The following is a 9,015-nucleotide window of genomic DNA, read 5'->3' as shown; positions in this document are numbered from 1 at the left end:
TACAATAGGCCATGAGACTTAATCATGAAATTACACCTGTCAACGTTGACATTTTCCATTTTACAATTACAAGGATCATTCTGTAATAAAGTACATTGAATATGTATTCATAATGTGTTTCTACACAAATCTACATGTTGTTATAAACACAGCTTATGTGCCATTTGATTACTTTTACCATGCATATCTATATATGTAATCATGAATATTAACAAATCTATGTATTCATTATGTAATGCTTTTAATGGTTAATTATTTTCTTGGAATATGCTACACCAACATTTGATTATAATTGTGGCTACAGGCAAGGTATTCATCATAAACTTGTGCACATATCAGTATACACATACACACTTCATAATATAATGGCATTTATGTACGGTTTCTGTGTGTCTTACTTGAACAAAAGAAATTGTCACACGTGCATGAGCCACCCACATGTAGCCTTTATAAAGTAGTGTTGTTTAACTTAAATGCATAATATCTAATGAAGCTTTCACATTCATTAAGCAAACTAACTAAATGTTTTCGGCATCCTTTTGCAATATTCAATTCTCCTTTGATGCTTCTCCATGTCAAACGGTTTTCTCTGAAATGACATAACATTAAGAAACTGTTAATATCAGGATATAGTACTTATGTATTCATTGATGCGTGCATTTTTAAAATGATAATGTTTTCCTGTATGTGTTGTTAAAAAATATGCATTCTGGCATGTATCCACAACTATGTCTCATGTGCGCACTTAGGTCATCAGACATGATTGTGCATGTGCCTTTGTGTATGATATGTTAAAGCGCAGGGGGACATGTTGTGTTGCTTGCGTTCAATATGTCTATTAAGTAGTACAACACAAGAATGGTTATAAGTAAGTATTTGAAGGAATTTGTGTTACAACAGATATAAAATTATATCCATTGTAATTAGCTGAGCAAGGCGTATGTTTTTAAAGTGTACTTTTGCACGCACGGCCATTAACATTCACAATGATGAAAACTGGGAACATACATGTATATTTTACTCTTATTCTGCAAAAATACAGTGTAGTTACATAAGTTTATGTAATGCATGTTTGTGTGATTATGGCGAATGAATTAACATTTCATAGAAATATTACATGTATGAACGTAGTGTGTCTCATCCAAAATCTCATTGTGTAATGTAGGCAAAATATGTTATCACATTGATTGGTTGCAATGGTAAATCATTAACGCATACATACATTCATAGTAGCGTGCAAAAGGGTGCAAAATCATGAATGTCGCTGCCATGTGACACAACACTCCCTGTTGTGCGTGCTTGTACATTGTATCTAAGTGCTGCCTAAGCTCACGCTAATTGTCATAGCTGCGCGTGCATTGCACTGTGCTTTATGAAGTCAGCGCACATTTTATGTTGACGTGTGGAGCGGGACGCTCAACACTATGCAATATCACACAAACCTTCCTCTCGCAAAGCGTGTGATATATGTGCTCGAGTAATGGTTTCCATTATTGCAAAACTTTATCATTGTGTTGTGGGGTAACTGCGATAAGACCATGAGAGGGCATGTGTGTTGTTTTGCAGCACCCTTTGCCAGTCCGGTACACCTCCGCTTCCGAGTTACGGGTAAAAAGAATACACATTTGTTTACAATATGTAACATAGGAAACTGCGATTCTTTCCACTTCAAACATGCCACTGTATTGTATTTAGCGCGCGCATAAACGGAAGCTGGATACTAAAGTGAAGTTGTTTGTCAAGTAAAGACGTCACGTGAACGTCTCCTCCAATGAGGGTGCACTTTGTCCGTGTACACAATATTAAAGTTGTGAACGTTCTGTATGGCCAGGGAGAGCATGTTATTTGCTTATGCTACTTTCAGCAACTACTGTGCTCCCATTTATGCAGCCTATGTTCAATGGCATGTGCGCACGCCTCGGTGTGCGCTGTGTGTGTATGTCCCTGCACTCAATGTGTAAATGGACACTACGCACCTTAAGGATGAAGGTGCTTTTCTGTGTTTAAGATACATGTTTTTTTTTCTCGTTAACTTTTTCATTCACAGTTGAGACGGATGCGTGGCCACGCCCCCAATCTATTCCCAACCAATTATGCTGTCCCAAGCGGTTTACGTCATGCACACGCACACGCAAAACAACAACAATGCCCCCTCCTATAACAATCATTCGCTGTCCCCTCATGCCGCCTATCACTGTGCAGTGTTGTGCACGCGCCGCACGACCACCCCCCGCTATCCGTGCCTGATACAGTCCAAACATGCCTCGCAACATTAATTTTCATATACTGACGTGCGCTGGGTTGTTGTTGTCTCACCACACTATATAGAATGTACGCGCGCGCATGGAAGGGAGGCGGGACCCGACATACGTTGTTGATCATTAACCATTTCGTTACTCACTTAGCTTTCACCGCTACTATGTCTGCTTATGTGTGGCTATGTGTGTGTGTGTGTATATATGTAGTCATGGTTGTTTATATATGTGTGTATGTATGTATGTGTGTGTATGTGTTACTGCATGTGTTCACTGATTACATCTCAGTTGTTGCGCTAAGTAGTAATGAGACCTTATAAAAAAATAAAAAATATGTTGTTTCTTATTCTCACACACACACATGTACGCATACATCCATCAATACAGATACATTTCTGCGCAGCCATTTGCGATACAATTTACTCACACATACACATGACTTACATGTCACGGCACTAGATACATGAAAACTAAGGCTCACTTTCACGTGAGTTCACAAAGCAATGCGCGTCACAGTAGAACATATGACTATGCAGCCAAAAAATACATTTGCGCGTGTACGTTAATAAGACAAATAAACGTATCTTTGCATAGTACATTTCTTCACACGCACACTGATTCATTAGCAATTAACATGACAGCGCAATAGGGATTACATTACAGTAAGACTTGATTCATTAAATACATAATACTACTTATAAGAGAAAAAAATCACAAGCCTTACTCCTTATGATTGATGATATGCAAATTGTGTGGATCAACTCTAATTGCAAGCATTTTATCATAGCATACATATGTTTGTGAGTAATATTAAAATAGGATTGATAATTGTCACAAAAGTATATATGTTTGTAAACATGTCATGGACTAATTTTTCTAAATCATATTATATGATATTATAATTAAGCACGAACGTTATTTATATAAATTGCACATTTATCATTAAAAACATTTATTTCTATTTACCAGGGTTCCATGAATCCATGTTCTTGCTGGAATCCATTCAGAATGGATGTCATCTCATCTCCATACATATTGGAATCTAGCATTGAATATTCAGCTGCTTCCATGTAGTTGGCCATGTCGTTTTGCACGTATTCCAGGCTTGTCTCAAGGTACTGTGGCTGATCAAAGCAAGTATTTGTGCTTCTGTCTTCACATGCATCCTGGTATTCTTGAGGCCAGTTTGTACAGTTTGCAAAGTTATTTTCATCCTGTGCTTGTTGATACTGTGACCCGTAAAGTTGGTTTGCCTCATTAGAGATTCCGCTCTGTGAAGTCATTACACTTCTGTTTTCTCTCCTTACTAATAGATTACTCCTACGATCCAACATAGTGTGACAGTTGTCGTCAACTATCCAGAATCCAAGCCTCTGACCAGGACGTGACACAATTCTTTGAAAATTATCTCTCATACACAAAGTATGTTTGATAGCATTCATCAATTTCTGACGATTACTGGACTGTCTGTAGAAAGCATAATTTTCGACAATATATTCAAAAATCTGATGAACTGTTGCTTTTTCACCCGGCTGATATTTTATTGCTTTGTATATTATAACGGCATAGGTTTCAGCAGGACGAACTGGAGTGTACTGTAAGTAGGAAGCGACATTTCAGTGTTCCAAAAAAGAATGTCTGATGAACTATTGAGGTAAGCATGTTTCATAAGATACATGGATACATTTCGTATATTTCTGCTCCACTTCAAGGTTAAAAGACAATACCTCCTGTGTTTGTACAGTAATCTGTGTTCAAAACCAGCTGCAGACTTTTTTTTACAACTTATTTAAAAAAATTAAACCTACATTAGGCCACAGTGTATTTCTGTATTAAATCATGACAGTGGTATATCTCTGCATATCTGACCTAAAACCTTACATGAATGTGTTCAGTAACAACATGCTATATCAGAATATACACAGTGTTTTCAAAGTGTCTCACTTACTGTATGTATATTTGCTTTCAACACAACTTTTTGTATATAGAGGTCCTAAATTATGATTAGCCATTATTATAGTAACCTACATAGATCTCTCTATATGGCCATATATATCAATATATATATATATATATCTCTGGGCCGAGACAGAGACATGGTAAAAATGTATGGAACAAAAATTTGCATACTGTGTTAATGTACTTTTACTTTACCATTATAAATTACTGCATGTGAACTGCGGTGTGCTTGCTAATGTTGAAATGCTAGTTTAAATACAAATCTAACACATAAAGAACCACAAATAATAGTACATGATAACATTAATATAAATATATATGTCTCTAGGGATATAGAAAGCAATGTAACATATATGATACCGTTCTGTATGAAATGAAATGAGCATTTATTTTGCTACACAAAGGTATCATATATTTAATGACAGATTATTTAAGGTCACCTAACACGGTAGTGATACCTTTACATGTATGTATGCATGTATGTTTAGATATAGATATACATATACATATAGATACATATATAGATATGACACACCGCACGCCAACAAATATAAAACCTTACATATATTGAGGGGAAGAGGGAGTGGGGGTTAAAAAATGCACTCACAAGGGTACAAGTTTAGAAAGCATATCGTGATCATAATCACCACCATCCGGTAACTGTAGTTGATGTTGTAGAAGACTATCGTTACCGAAAATGGAAGAACCTCACTCTAGCAAGATGTCTTGGGTAGGTAAATAGTTAGGAAACAAGTTCCAAACATCTAAAATAAATACAGCCATGCTGGCAGGTCTCTGTGGTGTACGTCCAGGACATCTTGCTATAGTGTGGTTCTTCCATTGTAATGTATGCATTTGTTTCCCCCCATACCCCCTCCAAAAATTGATGTTTTGACACTATGGGCCATGCGCTCTCTCCTGTCTCCTTCATGCAGATTCCATTCTGATGTGGTTCAGGCCCCTGAGAGCAGCCGGAGACCTCCGAAACCAACATGAATGTTCCATCATTGGACTATTGTAGTGATGGTTCGTATTTGGCCTCTGTATGAAATATTTATTTATATTGTATGTATCAAGTTTATTGTGTTTGTTATCACTTATCACCGTTAATATGATATGTAGAATTTACAGTATTTTTCACCAAGATTAGGATAGACACTTATTGACGGTTTGTTACATTAGCACGTATAGTTCGTTATATCATGTTGTCACTTATATACTCACTCACGATGCGCTGCTTTATACTTATTTTAGTCATATACACACACATATATACACACACATATATACACACACATATATACACACACATATATACACACACATATATATATATACACACACATATATACACACATATACACACTTTGTAGGCTAATGATATGTTCTGTAGTCAGTGTTGTAAGTAACATTATGAAAAAAAATATATTTTTATATTATTTATAGTATTAGAAAAAATAGAAAATGTTAACAAACTTTTTACAATGTACAGCTTGGATTCATGCTAAACATGTTCACAATCTGCACTATGTAGTTAGTTCAAATGTTGACCATTACACTGACTTGACATTAACATTTAAAATTACAATGTGTAATGTCATAGCAGTATATGATTTTATACAATCATGTTTGAAACACAAGTTTCAACAGTTCTTACATACTGCTGCGGCCAAGTTTATTCGAGCATTTGCCCGTTCTTGGCCGCAGCAGTATCCTGGCACGCGCCGCAGGGTGACGGGCGCGCGCCGAAGCAGCGGAAGAGCGCCCTCCGATCGGGGCGCTCTCCCTACCGCTGCCGGGTCCGCCGGGTCCCCCGGAACCCCCTGCCGCCGTCCCGCGATCGCGGGACACCAGGGCTCCCTCAGGGGGCGCTGGCACCCGATGATGCGTGACCGCGCATCGGTGATGCGCGGCACGCTGAGGGAGTGCGGCTCGCAAGCCGGGACATTTCCCGGCTTGCGGAATGAGCCGCACTCGGATAAACTGTGTCGGCAGTGTAGATGGATTGAACTGATGTAATAACATGTATGAACATGTATTAGTAAGTTTGACTTGTTCTTTTTTACTAAAACATTATACAATGAAGTGAGGTATCGATATTTATGTATTTGCCATACATACTATGTTGTGTCACTATGATTACAAAATAAGCACACAAGTCAAATATTCTTTTCAAAATTTATTTCTTTTCAGACAACAATGTTTGCGATCTTGTCAATGGACGTTGACTTGAAGGTGGCCGTTCGAGACGTGTGCGCTCTCTGACACGACCACGTAACATAAGGGGTCTCACTATAGCAGTTTCTGCTGAGAGCTGTTGCATATTTGGAAAGGCCGGCGTTTGTAATGGGTGTGTACTTGGCATAGCCATTGTTTCACATGGCAGTGTATTTGGAAATAACATCGTTTGAGCTTGCAGTGTACTTGTCATTGGCATTAAATTAGATGGATGTATACTTGCCATAGGCATTAAATTAGATGGATGTGTACTTGGCATAGCCATTGTTTCACATGGCTGTGTATTTGGAAATAACTTCGTTTGAGCTTGCTGTGTACTTGTCATTGGCATTACACTGGCGACACACTTTATTCGAGCTCGGCTAGTCCCACGAATTCGGGTATACCCGGGTGTATTGAGGTTTGTGACTGTTTTCTGCCCGAGTGCATTGGGTTATTTTCCAGGCAGGGATTGAAGCATTTTATTCCTGCTGGCTGCAATACTGCACAGTATATATATATATACTGCATTACAATTCATGAATTTATGCCATCTGGTAGACACGCGAAGCATTGCAGCCTATTAAATCCTAATCATTATCATTTAACAGATCAGCCGCCCGTCAGCCAGGCATGAACCCAGGCTGGGAAGACAAACGCAACGGGGCTTGTCAGAGGTGAGGAGCGGCGCATTCCAGGTATCTGCCAGGTACATACTGGGTATTTGCTCGAATAAAGTGTGTCGGTGCAGTAAATTAGATGGATGTTTATTTGCCATTGACATTAAATTAGATGGATGTGTACTTGCCATTGGCATTAAATTAGATGGATGTATATTTGCCATAGGCATTAAATTAGATGGATGTATACTTGCCATTGGCATTAAATTAGATGGATGTGTACTTGCCATAGCCATTACATTAGATGGATGTGTACTTGGCATAGCCATTGTTTCACATGGCTGTATATTTGGAAATAACATTGTTTGAGCTTGCTTTGTCGGGTGTAATGTACCTGACATGTGTGTATATGCTTGTGTATGTGCCAAAGCACACACCTGATCATTTCCCTTTTTTGGGTTACCTACACTCTGTTTTTTCCATGTACCCATCACAGGGCACCAGTATTTGCGTAAGACATTTCTCTTACTTGTTCCTAATCTTTTTTTTTTTTGACTACCATAAAAAGGTGCCACCAATGTTGCAGGAGCAGAAGAAGGTGCAAAACTTGCATGTGAAGCTGCGAGGAATTGTGCTGCAGCAGCGGGATTGACGGTTGCAGGAGAATCTGACAACAATGTTGCAACTCCAGAAGCCATAAACGTTGCAGGAGCAGAACCAACAAACGTTGCAGGACACTCCGATAGCAATTGTGCTGAAGCATTGACGTTATCAGGACATTCCGATACCAATTGTGCTGAAGCATTGACGTTATCAGGACACTCCGATACCAATTGTGCTGAAGCATTGACGTTATCAGGACACTCCGATACCAATTGTGCTGAAGCATTGATGTTATCAGGACACTCCGATACCAATTGTGCTGAAGCATTGACGTTATCAGGACACTCCGATACCAATTGTGCTGAAGCATTGACGTTATCAGGACACTCCGATACCAATTGTGCTGAAGCATTGACGTTATCAGGACACTCCGATACCAATTGTGCTGAAGCATTCAACGTTGCTGAAGATTTGGATACCAAGTGTGCTGAAGCATTCAAGGTTGCAGGAGAAGGCCAAACAAATTTACCACACGCAGAGGTGTTGAATGTTGCATGAGAACCCGCTACAAATTGTGCTGAAGCATTCAAGGTTGCAGGAGAACCAACAACAAATTTTGCTGATGCATTCAATGTTGCAGGAGAATCCGCTCCAAATTGTGCTGAAGCATCCAAGTTTGCAGGAGTACCCGGTCCAAATTGTGCAGAAGCATTCAAGGTTGCAGGGGAATCTGCTAAGAATGTTGCAAAAGCAAAAGGTGTTGAAGATTGCAGGAGAAGCTGCTAATAATTGTGCTTGAGACGACACATTCAATGTAGCTGGAGAAGCTGCCAATAATGGTGTCTGGTTAGCAATAGATAGAGACCTCGCTCGAAAACCCCTTGTTGGTTAGGGCGTGCTGCCTAGGGAGTGGGTATATGAACAGACAATGAGTGTATCTAGAGATACACTTTCCAGCACCACCAGATGTCACATTTGAGTGGCTCACATCCACTACAGGATATACATTGATTTACCTTGATGTACTACAAAGATATACTTAACATCTAATACACCACAGTGAATTAACATTAGCTATACCTGCTGAAGGGCCCAGAATAATTCCTCTGGTCCTACTTCTGTGACATAACTAGTGTCTTTTAATATAGTAAATACTGTTTCTTTATTATTTGCTATTTTTATTGCACAATCACAAAATTTGATTAAAATATTTATTATTTTGCTAAACACATTTTTTCCCCTGACCACATTTATTCCATAACGGTCTGCAGTGCGCCTATAAAGGGATTCTATTCTGTGTACCTCTCTAGATACACTCATTGTCTGTTAATAATGGTGTCTGATAAGATGGCAAAGATGCT

At 38.9% G+C, this 9,015-nt stretch overlaps 1 long non-coding RNA gene across 1 annotated transcript; it reads left to right on the top strand.

The window, feature by feature from the left end:
• Positions 1-3,229: 3,229 nt before the first annotated feature.
• Positions 3,230-8,472, top strand: LOC142490873 (uncharacterized). Its single transcript, XR_012800122.1, has 4 exons — positions 3,230-3,909; positions 5,150-5,240; positions 6,408-6,564; positions 7,620-8,472. It is a non-coding gene; the product is annotated as an uncharacterized LOC142490873 (long non-coding RNA).
• The last annotated feature ends 543 nt before the right edge of the window (positions 8,473-9,015 follow it).

Source organism: Ascaphus truei, chromosome 3, assembly GCF_040206685.1.
Source record: "Ascaphus truei isolate aAscTru1 chromosome 3, aAscTru1.hap1, whole genome shotgun sequence".
NCBI lineage: Eukaryota > Metazoa > Chordata > Amphibia > Anura > Ascaphidae > Ascaphus > Ascaphus truei.
The sequence above is the reverse complement of the archived record's forward strand: the minus strand, read 5'-3'. Positions and strand labels throughout refer to the sequence as shown.